This window comes from Natator depressus, chromosome 2 (genome assembly GCF_965152275.1).
Source record: "Natator depressus isolate rNatDep1 chromosome 2, rNatDep2.hap1, whole genome shotgun sequence".
Classification (NCBI taxonomy): Eukaryota; Metazoa; Chordata; order Testudines; family Cheloniidae; genus Natator; species Natator depressus.
This window is the reverse complement of record NC_134235.1, coordinates 65079317-65095649: the sequence shown is the minus strand read 5'-3', so window position 1 is coordinate 65095649 and position 16333 is coordinate 65079317. Positions and strand designations below refer to the sequence as shown.

Genomic DNA, 16333 nt, shown 5'->3' with positions numbered 1-16333 from the left:
AATATTAAATGTCACAGTTAACATGATTTTAACCTTCCTTGTATCAAATCTAGCTTTCAGATCCTGGAACTGTTGCTTACATGTACTTTATTGGAAGTACACATAGTAGTGATTTTTTTTTTGGATGTGTGTCAGAATTACTAACTGTGTCTATGTAATCTTGAGAGTAGAAGCTTGCGTTTTTGAAAGTGTACAATAAACAAGTCCTGTTAAAGCAACTGTGCAGTTTTGGTATGAAACATTTACAAACTTCACCACAAGTAGTTTAGCAGACTGAGTGTGAAAAGGTATATGGAGAGGCTTGTTTTGACTCATTTTGTGAGTACTGTGATGTCATTTATATCTTTATACTGGCTAATTTCCACTCCTGACATAACGTAGGCTCAGGTAAGGGACACATACATTCAGTTTATGGTCACAAGGATATTTTTTTGGTGTGCATTGTTACAAGGATTGTGGGAATAGTGCTGCACCTGAGAAAGTGCTGTTACACAGAGGAGCTAAGCATTCCCAGGCAGCAAACTGTGTACTCAGCTGAAATCTGCCTAGTACCTTTTCTTGTGTTTTCTGTGTAACATGGTGTAGCTATTATTTATGACTAGCTGATATGAATGATTAAATATAGAATCTCCAGAAACTATGTGAACTCTTTATTTATATCATGTGATTCCATATAGTTTTTTTGGGGGGATGGGGGATGATTGGGGACACTTCTGTATGTCAGCATACTGGAACAAGGCGTGGACAGGGGTCACCTGGTGTCATTCTTGCCCTGATTGTGTGTTTGGTAGGTCACGGACAGATTAAACAAATAGTAAATGGCATATATGTACATGTAAGAGATCGCTGTTTAAGTTTTGTTTTCCATAGTTAGACAGTCCCTCATTCAAAAAAAAAAAAAGTTACCTTTAGATATCTACTGATTGGGCAGGGCTTAAACCACAGCACTGAGGATTGCCTCTGAGTTGTCTCAGAAGTGAGGTTTCCCATAGGAGGAGTGCCTTTTATTTATTTTTTTTTTTAAGGCAGTGGATTTGTCAGAGAACATGGACTCAAATGCAGTTGTGGTGGTGAAATTTTTGTGGGGTGATTCAGTCTGTATACGCTGCTGGTACCCCACAATGTCATTGTGAATGTGATCGGTGCATTTTGTTGTCTGAAAAAAAAATGCTAATAGTGATCGCATTAAAATGGCATTATAGTTTCATAAGGCAAAATGTTCTGTTCCCATTGCAGTGATTAGTAGTCAGAATCTGGTGTGTACTGCAGAGAACGGGGTGAGGAGGAGTGCCCTTAGGTGTGGCTGCTTTCCTTGTTTTCAGTTATAACCTAGTATTTGTAGTGACCAGGCAAGATACTTTTCAGTGTAGGAATCCCTGAGCTGAGCCCCAGCAGAGGTGATTTGCAGTTCACCTATACATAAGGAAATGTCCAGGTGTCAGATTGAGTGGTTTGCACCCAATCCATTGATTGCCATTGAACTGCTCCCTGTAATTTATAAAAGCATCTGAAAAGTGAGGTGTTTTTCATAATTGGAGTTTTGGTAGTACCCTAGTATATTTTTGCATAGAATGAAAGCAATTTGGCTATGAAAACAATTTATCAGAACCTAGTGGAGGGATAGGTGAGCCACCTGTGCATCTGATTTATTAACAGCAAATATTATGGCAGTGTGACTATAACAGATAATTTCATCATAACACCTCTGTACACCTTTCATCACCTCAGTATCAGCAACTCTTAAGTAAATTAATGTGTATACAGAAGCTATAATTGGTTTTGCAAAGGACCAAATTACATAATAGGCTTTTTTTTCTTTTTCTTTTTCTTTTTTTTTTTTTTTTTTTTTAAGATTTAGTACTGCTAGGATACCTTAAAAAAAGTTCAGTGATAAACATTTAACTTGGTACAGCAGATATTGAAGTAAAACCATTCTTTACGCATTGGCAATTCTAGGTCAATAGCATACCTTTTAAATAACTAAGTTGGATATTTACAGCACAGACAACATTATAAGAAAGGAGATTGTTGAGGAGGAGGGACATTCGTGAACCACATAGATACACACTTGCACTCTTTAAAATGTAATATTTGTTACTGTAACTTTTGTAGTGTTGGTGATATGCAACATTTGCATGTTTCTCAAATGGGCACATTAATATCACATTTGTAAAGTTCACTTCAACCTAACAAAATATATACAGAGTAACATCACTGTGATATACAACAGAGTAAACAGCTCAGAACCCAAACCTAGACCTCAGGTTTGGGGTATCTGTAAGATGATTTGTATCTCAGTGAGGGTTAATTTTAATTCTTTGTCAAATGGTTCCCCCTCTTCACCTCCTCCTGGACCCTCCCTCCCCCTCCATCCCCCCAAAAGAAAATCATTGTTTGGAGGTTGCAACATCCCAGGTCTGAAAGTATCTTTAGTATCACACTGTATTTATAAGAATCTCAACAAAGTGAATATTTTTAAATGAATATAGTTTTCAGTTGATTGGTACATTAGGAAAGTGATCTGTCATATATAATACTGAGAGAAACAGGATCTGTGGTGAAGAGCTGCATGTTTTAGAACACCTTGGCCATCTTTACTGTAGTTTGGATGTTTTGAGAAGAGTGCTGTTAGAGGGCGTATTCCTTCACCCACTTACTTCCCTGGTCCTTCTCGCATGAACAGAGAGCAACAATACCCGAAGTCCAAAGGTGCAAACAATTTGATGTTTATTGGGGTGAACTTCCAGCAAGCATGATTCCAGCTTCCTTCCTTAGTGTCCTGCTTCCCAGCTCTGACACCACAGAGCCTTACCTGTGTCCCTGTTCCCTTTCCTGCCCTTAGCAGGACATGATTCCAATTTCCCCACCCCCATTCCCTGTTCTCATTTCCCCCACCCACACACCCACTCCCTTCCTGATTGACTGCAGACTATATAGTAAAACTTGAGTTCTGCTTAGCTATACCTTAACCAATCATTTTCCTGAAATTTAACTAACCAATCCTAACATATTGTAACATGATTATTTAACCAATTATATCCCTTAATTAGTTTACACCCAGCAAAATTAATTATACAGCAGACAGAAACAATCACAGAACCAGACAGAGATTATGCAGACAAACAATAGGGAAATGGGGACTACAGTGGTAGAACAAACACAGAAATGAGGATTTCACATCCCAGCTATTGATAAGTGAGTTCTTGCCAGACAGGATGCTATCAAACTAAGTTTCCTTTTACATCTTCTAGGCACTTCTCTTTCTCTGGAGGCGATAGGCATTATCAGGACAGGATTGTATTTTTAACAGCCCAATAGCACCTTATTTCAATGGGACTAGTTTGGAATGTGAGGAGGTGACCGTTCACTTCCCAGCTTATGGCTGCCTCTGCTGCTTAGCCAAAGGCCTTAGCCTAAGAACAGGGCCTCAGACTGTCACAGTAAGAGAAGGCCCTTACACCAGCAGACAGTGATTTTGATTCTTTTTTTTATACCTCTATAACTAGCCAAGTGATAAGAATACACCTAAATTCTTAGAGTATAGGCCTTTACAGACAGGCCTGAATATCTATATCCTAACAAGTGCCTTTTGCAGTCTTTATTTAAAATGACTACATTTGCTAGTTTCAAATAATGGTGTCATTATTTAGTTCCACTGAATGGAAAAGGCAAGGTTGTGTGACTTAGATATCCTGTGCTGTTAGTTTGCCTGGAATGCCAGTCCAGATTTTATGTAAATGTATTTCTTCTTTTGGATATGCAGCAGAGGGGACCCATGGCCCCTCCCACTCTCGGCAGGCACGGGTCATCTCTGGTATGCAGTGCAGGAAACAGCACCTCGTGAGGGCAGAACTAACCTTAGTTTGGCTAGCTAAAGAATGTTATATGCAGTCCAGTTGCATTAAGTATTATTGCAATTTTTTAACTGAATGTGGCTTGCCAAGAGCTGTAAAGAATAGATCACATAATTGTAATCCAGTCTTCTATTTCAGCATATGTGATAAGTACCGCAGAAACTGGGAGACTGCACAGGATTCCCTATAATTAAGGCTACATTTCCGTCACGGAGGTCATGGAAGTCACGAAATCCGTAACTTTCAGAGACTTCCTTGACATTCCTCTGCTTCAGCCCCAGGGGCTGCAGGAGCCCTGGAAGGGTTTTAGCAACAAGCGACAGGGGACACCTGCAAGGTTTCAGCGACTGCTGACAGACTCCTGAGGAGACCTTCCTCCGGGTTCCAGTGATGGGTAACAGCCTCGCACAGGGGGCGAGGGAGGAAGCATCGGAGGAGCAGCGAGGGTGTCCCATTTTCTCTTTGGGAAATATGGTCACCCTGCAGCTCCCAGCCGCCGTGGGCAGAGGGGGAACTCCATAGCTCCCAGACACCATGAAGCCGCAGCAGCAAAAGTCACAGATAGGTCACAGGATTCCATGAATTTTTGTTTATTGCCCATGACCTGTCCGTGTCTTTTACTAAAAATAACCATGAGAAAATCTTAGCCTTACCTATAATTAAACGGCCCATTTCCTAATATGTGATATGAAAAAACCTCACTTGATTAGGGAATAACTATAGAGTGGGATTTGTCAAACCTGGTTCCTAATCTTGCTCCAGCTCTGCCCACTGGCATGCCCATTTTGTATATTTGGCACACTTACAGTAGTATCATTGCAGTAGTAAAGCAACAAGAAGCTTTGCTCAGCATTGTGTCGACAGATGTGCACTCTCCTGAGCCTCCACTGGGAGTTGAACAACTACCTTTATTCTCTGCACCTTCACAACCATCTCAGGAACTTGTAGAATTGAGCCCCAGTTGTTCCTTTAATACAGAAATGCTTTTGTTTGTTTGTATAATCATAGCACCTGGGAACCACACTTATGGACCAGGATCCCATCATACTAGGTGCAGGTCAAACACAGAACAAGAAGACAGTCCCTGTCCCAAAGAGATTATACAACCTTGATAATTTCTCTTAACTGTAGAGCTACCATGAACTTTTCCTTATCCTTGATTTGGCCCCACCACGGAGAAATTGTTGGTCCTTCAAAATGCACCAAACCCAGTGATCACACAATTACACAGTCTGTTCTTCCAGTGTACATCAATGGTTCTCAACCAGGGGTATATGTACCCATGAGGATACGCAAAGGTCTTCTGGGGGCACATTAACTCATCTAGATATTTGCCTAGTTTTACAACACGCTACATAAAAAGCACTAGCAAAGTCAGTACAAACTAAAATTTCATACAGACATTGATTTGTTTATACTGTTCTATATACTATACACTGAAATGTAAGTACAATATTTGTATTCCAATTGATTTATTTTATAATTATATGGTAAAAATGAGAAAGTAAGCAATTTTTCACTATCTCTGTGCTGTGACACTTTTGTATTTTTATGTCTGTGTAACCAAGTAGTTCTTGAGAGGTGTAACTTGGGGGTATGCAAGACAAATCAGACTCCTGAAAGGGGTACAGTAGTCTGGAAAGGTTGAGAGCCACTGGTATACATTGTCAAAGTCCGTAGTAAACCCTAAATATTAACAGGGAGTATAAGGATAAGACATTCCCGTTGCAGTAAAAACTTTTTTTTTTTTGCTTGCACAGTGCTCTAGCAGGATCCTACCTACCTTACTGAACTGGACTCCTTAAAATATAGGTGTCTTCTTAAAATAATAATAATAATGAATTGCTTGTGCATCTAACTCGGTGAACAGTGCCCCTTACACACATATGTAACTCTCCTCCTTAACTCTTCCATGTCACTCCATTTTGTGTGTGCTGTAGACTGCCACATTGGGAGGTGAAGCACTGTGTAGCAATGCAGAAGAAACTAAGGGAACCTAGAACACAAGAAAGAAAATATACAGGAGACATATAATGTGGAATAAGAAGGAAAGTCCTTAGTTTTTTCAAAGAATAGGAAAAGGAGTGATGGGATGAAAGGTTAACAGAACAGATCACGGGTGAAGGGTAAATAGAGGTTGAGAATTGGGGAGCAAAATAATTGGTGTGGTGGAGAGGGAACCACCAAGAAAGTAGGCACAAGCAGAGCTTCTATTTTGACTGTGTACATTCTAGAAGATTTCATTGCATTTCCCTGGCACATGACCACAGCTGGGTTGACATGTGGGTAGAGATGATGGAATGCAGAATGCTGAGGATGGAGTGAGTCTAACGGGCACTGTCATTATTGGGCATGTAAGTGAAGAGCCAAGATTGGTTATTTTTTGTTTCAAATGACGTGCCTGTGTATCATTTTCCTCTCTTCCCCATGTGTTGTACCCTACCAATATTCTAGTGCCTGCTCCTATTCTCCAACTTCAACCTTCTTCAGATGACTCCTAAAAACTCATTTCTGCAGCATCACCTGCAAAAAATTAGAGTGTTTGCAGCTGGAGGAGATGAGGAGGACACAGAATCCCCCTCCAAAATAGTCACACACAAGTGCCTATTTGAACCATGAAGAGGTATGTGAACCTAAAATGAGTAACTCTGTAATCATTATTGTGACGTTACACTTCATATTCTTTATGGAACTATGCTTATGATATGGATATAGCATTACTGAGATGTACTTTATGCAAGATGGCTCATGTAAGATATCATTGGAAAGGTTATGATTTACTGAATGTGATTATCCAACTTGTATGTCTGTATCATTTCTGTATCTGAAGTTAGAAATATTGACTATGTATCTGTATTTCAAATGTGCTACTTTGGGTGACACCCCCAACTAGCCCTTCAGGTACAACAATGAAAGACAGTGGACTGTGAAAGAGTTTAGTCTTCTTGTGGATGCTCTAGATAGCCTGCGAGTAATGGCTGCTACAACCCTGCAGAGACATGGGTCTGAGTTACCCGGTACTGGACACCCCCCCTTGGAATGCCAGTGTTTTTCCACTGGAAGACAAAGGGTTTCCGCTATACACAAAAGCTATATAAGGCAGGGGAGTGACATCAACGTGCTTCTCCTCTGCCTCCCCAGCCAAAAAGACACTGAAAACCACCTGGAAGCAAGAACTGAACTGGGGGGAGAAGAGTTGAGCCCAGGCTAGAAGGGTGTCTAGCTTGTGAGTAGTAATACCTGAAGTTTCAAGCTGCAGGCCAGTGCTGCTGACTTTCAAGACTCTGTAATTTGCCTGTGACAATATTTAGGGTGAGAAATTACTATTTGTAGCCAGTTTCTTTAGTGAATCAAGCTTAGTTTGCGTGTTTTGTTTTGTTTGCTTAGTAAACTGCTTTGTTTTGTTTGCTATCCCTTTAACCACTTAAAATCTGCCTTTTATAGATAATACATTTGTTTTATTATTAAACTCAGCTTGTGCAGTTTCTAACTGGGAAGGGGGGAGAAGGTGTGCATATCTCTCTTCACATTAAGGAAGAGGGTGAATTTTTATGAGCTTCCACTATGCAGATTTTTCTATACGCAAGACAATATACCTTTGGGTTTATCTCCCAAGCGGGGTGTGCATGAGAGTGCTGGATGAGTCCATTCACACACAGCTGACTTCAGGCTGCATCTGCAGCTGGGTGTGGCCCTACCTGTGTAGGTGTGCTGCAAGAGGCCAGAGAGCCTAATTCAGCAAAACAGGGAGAGGGAATCCAGGCTGGTGGAGCAGGAGAGGCTCAGTGAAACCCCAGTACTTCAGGTGGCATCTTGGATGGGGGAGGTCCAACCCGTCACAATTATCTCCTAACACATGTCCTTCCTCTCTCCTCCTCTTCCTAGTGTGGGTTTGTATTATATCCTTATCTGTTATGTCCATTATTATGATAGTAGTCTCTTCAGGGTTAGGGACCTGCCTTCTCTGGTTTTTTTTAAATTTAATTAAGAACTTAGAATTATTTTATACATATGCTATCTCAGTAGCAATTAAAATTCAGATCCTGAAACAGAAGACACACACACAAACGCTAGTAAAAAGTGAGGTTCAAATCTAAGATCAACCTTTGTTCAAGTCTGAAGTGGAGAATTAATCCTTGAACTCCACATCTTACGCTGCTTCCAGATTCTTTGCCCGCAGAATTGCCTCTGGTGCTTCGAGAGCTCTTATGCAGATACCATACACTCCTCCAGCAAAATCCAGACATTGTTTAGCAGGGCAAAGCACAGTTGGAGATTGGCTCAATGCCCAGAATCTTTGCAAAGGCCCTTTTTTCCCCCCAACAGCCCTGGAGTGTAGTTGGGGAAATACCCAAGACTTTCTCCTTGAGAGCAAAATGAACGATATCCTAAGACACTTTCAGTATAGTATTTCTGACACCTAGCAAATCACATGTTATGAATACTGGCCAAGGAGAAGTTTTCTATAGGCAGATTCTTCCCTGGTAATATTTTATTTTTTTGTAAAGAATTTGAGGAACCTGAGCGAATCTACTATAAACAGACCAGTTAGCCATTTCGAGGGGTGGAGGGAGAAGTTAAGACACCTGATCTCTCTCTTTAGAGATCTCCATTAATTGCAAGCTGGTAATTGAGTTAACGTTCTCCAAAGCAGTATGATAGTTTCAGAGTATATAAGGCAGAGTATCACAGGTTGACGATACTGGCAGTCACCTAAGTGCACTTCAACTGGCTGGTTTGGGGGTTGCTGGGGTTTTTTTAAATTTGTTTGTCTTAAGAAATTAGTTCCCTCATTGATGTGTAGTGACATCTAAATAATATTGAGCTTTATGCAAAGGTTGCTGATATTCTTAGATAATGCTGCTTTTGGCTTGGGACTTGATTCTCCACTGTCTTACACCATATTGTAGTCATTTATAACTTGCCAAAGTGAATATTAAATCAGAAAGATAAGAGTTTCACACCATATAGGAGAGCCCCTTAGCTCTGTGTCGGGCCACTTGTCTCTCTGTTTCCCTTACTTGTGGTAATAGTCTGCCATCTCCCCAAGCAGATGGGTGAACTGAGGTTTAGCCTTCCGCCAAAACTTATATTAGAGTCCTTTCCCTCCCACTGATAGACAGACCAGTCCACAAAACTGCATTAGTTCTTCACCTCTGATCCAGGATTGCCTTCTCTGAGTTCAGCTAGCACTCCTCACCTCTTTGGGTTATGCTTTCTCTTTAGAGGCCCTCCCTAGGCACCTATCTAGAATCTGTTCAGCCCTTCCAGAGTCAGGAGTTCATTTGCCCTGTTGACACAAGATTACCCTCCTTGAGCTTAATAGTCACTAAGTCCTCCCTCAGCCCTTCTTGGGCTCAGTAATCCTTCTCCCCTTTTATGCAGGGATTTCTGTATCCTGAAGGTGGTGATGCAGAGGAAACCCAATCTTCCCTCTACCCTGTAGCAAGCGGCATTTGTCCACTTCACTCAGACCCCTGGACCTCCCCAGGGATTCCTGTACCACAACTCTATGCCTTTTTCACAGCCGCCCTCTTGGGCTGAGTGCCTCTATCTGGGTCTCAGTTCCTACATGACCTCCATGGTCTGCCTTGCAGTCCCTCTTGGGCCAAGCCCCCTTTCCTAGCTCCTTAGTTGGGGATCCACCCTCCAGGTCTGACCTGTCCCTGGAGAGCTACTATAGAGCAGCTCCCAGAGCCGCCATCTGCCTTTGAATCTTTTCTTCCACTAAAGGCATGCATCTTGTCCTGTAGTCTTGCATGCGACTCAGTGGTCACCTAATCTAGCCACTTGACCATTTCCTTATTTGAGACTGTTTGAAAGGAAGGTTTTATTTTATAGCATCTTGAAGCTTACCACTAGATCTAGAACAACTAGAATTCAGGAATCTTCAAAGAGACAGCAAAATTAAAGTTTTATATAATGGCATGTAAAATAAAAATTGGTTGCAAAGATGAAATGAGAAGAAGTGAGTAAGGACTGATGGAGAGGGCCGTAGACTGGGAATCAGGAGTCCTAGATTGTATACATCCATTGGTGAAAACACGAATAGTTAGATTTTCTAAAAATAGCCTCTGATTGTGTGCACCCAAGTTTGGATCCCTAGCTCTGATTTTCAGAAGAGCTGAGCATTTACATCACCTGTGAACTGTTTGAATTGTGGCTCATTATGACAGATAGAGCAATTTCCTGTACTATCCTTAGGAGACCTTGTTGAATTAAATGTAAAAAAGTTTTGGATCTGTTGTGCTAAATGAATGGTTTACATATTATTGTGCGACAGGATTATATGTTATCTCTCTAGGGCGGAGATGGGATGTGAACTCTGGGAAGTGTTATGAACTTCAAAGGACTATACTGAACACTGGGACAGACAAGAATAGATGTCTGGGACAAACAGGGTCAAGTTGTTTGCCTGGGGAATCCCTATGGGGAGGTGAATGCAAAGTCCCCACCTTTAGTTATGCAAAAATCCAGGCTTTTGAAGCTATGCCCTTGAGGAGGGGCCATTATCTGCTGCTCCCAGAGTCTCAAGAACAAAGGCCCAAGCTGTATAAAGGAAAGACTGTTCTATTCATGGGTGGTACTAGTTCTGAGCTAAGGCTGTTACAGACTTCGTAATGACAGAAAAACCCCTGTGTGGTATTTGAAGGACTGACTCTGACCAGAGCCGGAGTTGGAGGTGATCTCTGCTGAGCTTTATTAGCATGTGTAGAGGTTCTTTTGTTTTAATATGTTTTCTCTGAAACACTTTTACCTTAAGAATAAATATACTTACTTAGAAAGAGTTGTGTGGTAACTGCTGGCAGTTATGGCTGGTGGTAGCCTTCGAAGAGAAACCAAAGTAAAAACATTGGCCTGTTTAGGCAGCGTGGCTTGTTGCACAGTTCTCTGCCTACACTGTGAGCCTGGAAAAACTCCTGGTCAAGAGGGAGAGAGACATGGGTCTCCATCCAAGAGAGGTAACAGCTGAGGAGCCTAGAGTGACCACAGAGGGGGAATACAGGTGCAGTTGCCCTAAATTGTGACACTCTGCATGTCTTAAAATCAGACTGTGTCTGCATTTAAGAACCCATAATTAAAAGCCATTTTTATGAAAAATTGGGCCTAAACTTTTCAGTGTCAGAATTTACCCATCTGTAAAAATGTGTGCAATAATACACCCATTGATAACAATAATATGTCTATGTTATAATAAATGTTGGGAGAGTTAACATTTCATATGTGGCCTAAGGTCTTGGATGGAGAATGCTATGCACTGACAAAGCAGTTATTATATGTACTATTTATTAGTGGACGCCCTTGACTGCTTTGTTTTGAAATAATCTGATTTACTTGCACTAGTCAGAGTAAAAACTGGGGTGAGACAGACAGAAAGAGAACTTTATCAGAGTTTAAAAAGCAGGCAAGCCCAAGATTCTTCGGTGTAAGATAACTGGTCTTCAGTTTAAACAGACAGAAATATGAAGGTTCCAGTTACCTTGTTGGAATGATTGTAATTAACACTCAGCTTTTCCTCCAACAGGGAGAGGAATGATGCCATACCATCATGGAAATACCAATCCCAGTTTTTCAGTGAGATAAGATAGGCAGTAATAGGATGTCACAGCCAAAAATTCCAGTCATTTTAAAATTCACGTAAACCAACAAACTACATAAGCTGAATGCAGTGTGGTTGGAGCTGTATTGGTCCTGGGATATTAGAGAGACAAGGTGGGTGAGGTAATATCTTGTATTGGACTAACTGCTTTTGGTGAGAGAAACAAGCTTTTGAGCCACACACAGCTCTTAAGAAGCTTGTCTCTCTCACCAACAGAAGTTGATCCAATAAAAGATATTACCTCACCCACCTGGTCTCTCTAAAATCACGTTAAGTGTGCTGAATAGATTTGGTAGTTACTTTTCTGCTGCCAATACCTGAGTTGGAAATACTGACTTTGTCAGTAAATTTGTACCATAAGGAGCATTTAAACGGGCACGGCTGACACCAGTCCCTTCCTGTGAAATGCAAAAAGTTTATACTAAATGAATTGTTAAACCAGTGCCCAACACCAAATGTTTAGAGCCCACTGACTGGGAATCTACCATTAGACCTGTATGGCTTTATAGCTTTTTTCTGTTTCTGTCTAGAGGCCGTTTTGCGTAAAGGAACAAAAAAAACTCAGGAGGAAGACGGGTTTGGGATAACTCGATAGCTAGGGGTCTTTTAAACAATCAATTTTACTTTCTTGTTTTCAACCTTGGAGTACTTTTGTTGTAAATTAGCTGCTGCGTGGCTCTGAAAATTCTTCACTTGTACATCCCGCGCTCTAACCACCTGCTGTATTAAACACTCACTGCATTCCTAAGTGGAAAGCTGATTGTATCTTTGAATTCTTTCTTTTCATTTACATGTAAGGTAGCTGTGCATCTTTCCATATTAAACTCTCAAGTGTATGTTTGCATATTCTGCTAGAAAGTTGTAATCTCCCGGTCAGTTCAAATAAAGTTGCATGTGGTGTTGTTTTTTCTTGTGGAGATATTGCCATACTAATGCTGTTTAGGGTCAAGTTCTCACTAAACATGGGAGAAAGAAAAAAGCCAAACAGATTTTAAACAGCCAGCCAAACTATATGTATATATAAATATTTTATCATTGTATAAAGAAGGCAGGCTGCAAACAGCAGGCTGCATTTCACTGGCAAGGTGCTGCTTTAGAAAATAATTAAAACATATTTTATAATTTCATTCTGTTTCACTTTCTCGTGATTTTCTTCAGCAAAGTAAATAGTCCTTTTATTTGTTTTATTGTCCTACTATGCTCTCATTGGCTCACTCAATCTAAGCAGAGTTGGGCCTTGTCAGTACTCGGATTGGAAACCCTCAAGGGAAAGTCAGTTTCTGCAGGAAATGATAACGTAGGTGGTAAAGGCAACTGAATATAAATACACATGAATACCATGAATTTTGAAATATTTGGCTATCCCGGTTCAGCTAAATAATCAACTACTACTCTCTCTCAGCGGACAGAGAAAACACACTTTTTATTCTAGACTAAGAACCCCTGTTCCTTTGAGCCCATGGCTAGAGAGAGAGCTGTCCTTCTTAGAGACCCAGCAAACCACCCCTAACTCTGCAGGCTCAGCAGCCTAGTCTTGGGGCCCGCATATCCCATTTCTGGTTTGGGGAGAAAGAAGAGCTATTTCCAGCTGCCATGAGACTCACTTCACAGGAAAAATACATCTGCCTCCTTCCTCTGGCTTCATGGGGAAGGGAACAAATAAATTGCCTCACGTACCCCTAGCTCAGTAATCACCCTTGGTTGGTCTCAGCACATAAGAGTGACAAGATTTAGATGTTTTACACACACACACACACACACACACACACACACACACACACACACACACACACACACACACACACACACACACACACACACACACACACACTTTCCCCGGGTCCCAGAATTCCCACACACTACCATAATGTTCTAGTGAGAAAGATGTGTTTGTAGATGTCTTTGGAGAATGGCTATGGCCTACTTACCCCCTCCCATGCTCTTCGGAGGCAGATGGCTAACTTAGTCCATCAATCCTTCTGGAAAAAGGAATCCCTATCTCTTTCCCCATATTGTATCCACAACAGGGTCATCTGGAAGTCTGATAAGTTGACCACTCCCTTCCCATTCTGCAACAGGATTAAGAGACCAAGACCTGGCTCTGCTGCTTATTGACACTTCAAGATTCTGAGGCCAAGACAACACCACGTGCTCTTAGTGTTTCCCATAGTCTATTGCAATTTCAGTGCTGGAGTGTTAAACGGACAGTAACCAACTACAGAGCCATCAGTGAGACAGAAGAGTGTTTTCTGGCCCTACTAATAATAATTAAAAGTGAAGATCTTAGATTTTAAAACTTCTGGAATGTTAAGAGATGCAGCCTGATTGAGGGCAGAAGTTGGGAGTTCACTCTGGAGAGGAGCATGTACAATGTATTATTATTGTATTCTTGTTTTTATTTATTTCTATTACTGTGATACCTAGAGACTCTAAGTGAAATCACAGCACCATTGTGCCAGGCCTTGTACAAATATAGAATGACTTTATTGGTGTAGGATCCAGCAAAATATTAAAGCTTATCAGTCTTCTTGGTTCCCAGCTTTGGGCTCATTTCTGTAGAACATTCTAGCAGGGTATCATTTCTTTTTCAACAGTTTACACATCTTTACATTTAAATCCAAACTCAAGCCAATGGCTGATTTGATAACACTGGAAAAATTAACTTTGTACAGCCTGAGTTTAAGGCACATATTCTAGTCTTCTGTTCGGTCAACCACGACTTCTGCCTATGCAATGGAGGTGTCAGTTGCAATTCAAGAAGTAATTTAGCTAGTGCACTGGGTTCAGTTTAGTGGCTGTCACAGTTTTATGAAGCTGACATCAGCTTGCTTCATTCTCTCTCAGTATGACTGTTATGTTGTCTTGAAATCTTTTTTCCTGTATAGGAAGCAAACAAGAAACAGTTAGGAAGGTATAGGCAATTTTTTTATGATTCATCCCTGGCCCAAAATTAGAAATACATCCAAACTCCTACTCTTAAATCACTTAGTAAGTAGTGGGTATCAGTCTGAGCTTTAAGAAAAGCTCATCTGTCATGGCTTTGGCTCTGTATTGTACACTTGTTAAAGATTGTTGAGCAAGATGCTGTTGTGGGCTTTCTTTCCTAAAAGACGATTTTGTGGAAACCTGTAAACATACTCCCTGGCCTGAGCCTGTGTTCATATGGTACAAGTCTTATTCCTGAGAGAATTCAGTGCCAACAACAACAAAAAATTCTGTGCACAATATTTTAAAATTCTGCAAAGTTCAATAAATAAATGTGGAGACTTCAGCATGGCAGTGGGGCCAGGGCATTGGCTACATGGAGGTGGGATATTACCCTGCAGCCCCCCACCTCCCGGGATAGGGACTCAGTGGTGAGACTGCACCCGACCCTTACACAACCCAAAGGCCTGGCCTGCCCCAGAAACACCCCATGGCACTGCCTCTCCGTGCCAGGTGCACCAGGTGTGGGCAGGCAGGCTCAGCCCAGCAGGATCCAAGTGTGGAGGGGCTTCAGGTGGGGAGATCCAGGTGTGGAATGAGAGGGTTCTGTGGGGGACAGTCTGGGTGCAGGCAGCTCAGTGGTGGATCTGGAAGCATAGGGGCTTGTTGGAGGGTTCTTGGTGCAGGGGCAAGGGGATTCTTCAGGGGAGTCCAAGTGAAGGTGGTTGGGGCTCAGCAGGGAGGGTTTGGGTATGAGGGGATGTGGCTCAGCAGGGAGGGTCTGGGTGCTGGGGGAGTGGAGCTTGGTGTGGTGGGGGTCCAGGTGCAGCTGGTTGGGGATCAGTGGAGTGGGGGATCCGGGTGGTTCATTGGGGTGGTTCAGGTGTGGGGGTATCCAAGGTGCATGCTCATCAGGGTGGGGGTTCGATGAGCCTGCTTAATGGGGGAGCCACAGCTGCCGTCGCTGCCACCAAGGGGATGCCACATGCCAGGCTCTTGCTTCCCCCACCATTCGCCTATCCCCCCTTCTCTTACCCATCCCCTCCACACTGCCCCCTACCCCATCTTCTCCCTTCACTCCCATATCCCCCTGCCCTATCTGATCCCCCCTCTCTCATCACTGCTTGTTCCCCGCTTTCCCCATCTCCCTTCCCCCATTCCCCCCCCACCCCTTTGCTCTGCCCACTGTGGGCACTTACTGTTGTACAGAAAACCACCAGCACACATAGAAGGGGAAATAGACTGGCACTAGGACCCAGGAGATGGCATTCAGCTGTAGAGTCAGGAACCCAAAGGCTACCTTCCCTCACCCTGGCAGCTCTGTGCCTGCAGAAATGGCGGGGGGCAGTGACACATGCCCTCCCATGCCTCACCTCTGTTGTGGGGACATTGCTCTCCCCCCCCCCGCCCCGTGGTGATTTTACTGCTGCTTCGCGTGCCTGCAACTAGGTGCCCACACTTCTGGGGAGGGGCATGTGACTGCTCTTGCAGCTTCCCTTTGCTTCCCCATCACTTTCTGCAGGGAAGCAAAGAAATCTGCAGAGCAACATGATTTCTGTGTCCATGCAGTGGCGTAGAATTCTCCCAGGAGTAAAGTCTGCCATTACTGAGTTTTCTAAATTATTTAAAGCGGAGGAGAGAATAAAGGATGAAAATAGAAGGGGATAAAATAAACGATGAACAGTAGTGCTGAAAAGGACAGTAGTCAGTGACAGAAATCTCCTCCATACCTAGACAAGGTAAAATAACAAGATCAGGAGGCTTGCTGACTTGAAAAGAGCAAGTAGTTTTCATAACCAGTGTACATGGCAGAACTACACCCCCAGTTAGAAATACTGAACGATGAATAGTCTGTTTGGACTAGCAGATGTTCACAAGCTGTACAGTACAGACAATGTGGAAAAAAAATGTAGTAAGATGCATACACTTATCTTATTTGTTACCTAAATCACAC

General features: G+C 42.3%; 1 protein-coding gene across 6 annotated transcripts in view; it reads left to right on the top strand.

Moving 5' to 3' along the window:
- Positions 1–16333, top strand: part of FAM110B (family with sequence similarity 110 member B) — a 191559-nt gene that overhangs the window by 149322 nt on the left and 25904 nt on the right. For 2 of the 6 annotated variants that reach the window (XM_074944347.1, XM_074944351.1), the window contains one exon: positions 6309–6477. The exons of the other annotated variants lie outside the window; for them this stretch is intronic. The gene's annotated coding sequence lies outside the window, so the exon portion shown is untranslated. The remainder of the gene's footprint in view (positions 1–6308; positions 6478–16333) is intronic. 6 annotated transcript variants of the gene reach the window in all.